Source organism: Eimeria mitis, genomic scaffold, assembly GCF_000499745.2.
Source record: "Eimeria mitis Houghton genomic scaffold, Emh_scaff251, whole genome shotgun sequence".
In the NCBI taxonomy this organism is placed as follows: Eukaryota; Apicomplexa; class Conoidasida; order Eucoccidiorida; family Eimeriidae; genus Eimeria; species Eimeria mitis.
Genome location: NW_013570851.1, coordinates 2,652 through 3,381, shown reverse-complemented (window position 1 = coordinate 3,381; position 730 = coordinate 2,652). Strand labels below are relative to the sequence as shown.

The window sequence follows — 730 nt, the reverse complement described above, 5'->3', positions numbered from 1 at the left end:
GGGTTTAGGGCTTAGGGTTTAGGGTTTAGGTCTTAGGGTTAAGGGTTTAGGGGCTTAGGGCTTAGGATTAAGGGTTAAGGAGTTATTCTCTCTAGGGTTTAGGGTTTAGGGTTTAGGGTTTGAAGGTTTGCGGTGCAGAGACGGCACGAGCCTCGTTGAGAATGAAACTTCGGGGGACTTCTCGGTGGTGCAGTTTCTTAGAAAAGGATGGCAAGCAAACCCTAGACGCTAAACCCTAAACCCTAGAAGCAGCGGAATTGAGAGCAATAGGCTCTCTTTGGGTTTGGGGGGCGCTCATCAAGACATTTTTCTCTCTAGGGTTTAGGGTTTAGGGTTGAGGGTTTACGGTTTGGCCTCAGGCTAGACAAGACCTGCCACCATCTTCGGGCGATTGTTTTTGAAGCCTCTGGGCGGCCCGTGTACCGCCTCTCCGGTAGCTTTAAACCCTAAACCCTAATCCTAAGCCATAAACCCTAATCCTAAACTATAAACCCTAACCCTAAACCCTAAATCCCAGCTGCTTCGCACGTTCGCAGGGCGGCATCAGGCCAAGGGGATCACTCTGTCGTGGGGATAACTCAGCGGTAGAGTTAGGGGTTGCATCTTCAAGACACAGATTTTAGGGTTTAGGGTTTAGGGTTTAGGGTTTCTGGCTTATGTGGCAGGGCAGTGGTCCAGCGCTCTGTACGTCGAGGAGGCGCCCCCATTCCCCCCCCACAAAAAGTGGAAA

At 51.0% G+C, this 730-nt stretch overlaps 1 protein-coding gene across 1 annotated transcript in view; it reads left to right on the top strand.

Moving 5' to 3' along the window:
- EMH_0005340 (oxysterol-binding protein, putative) overlaps nt 1-730 on the top strand; it is a gene marked incomplete at both ends in the record, with an annotated part of 12,791 nt that overhangs the window by 10,133 nt on the left and 1,928 nt on the right.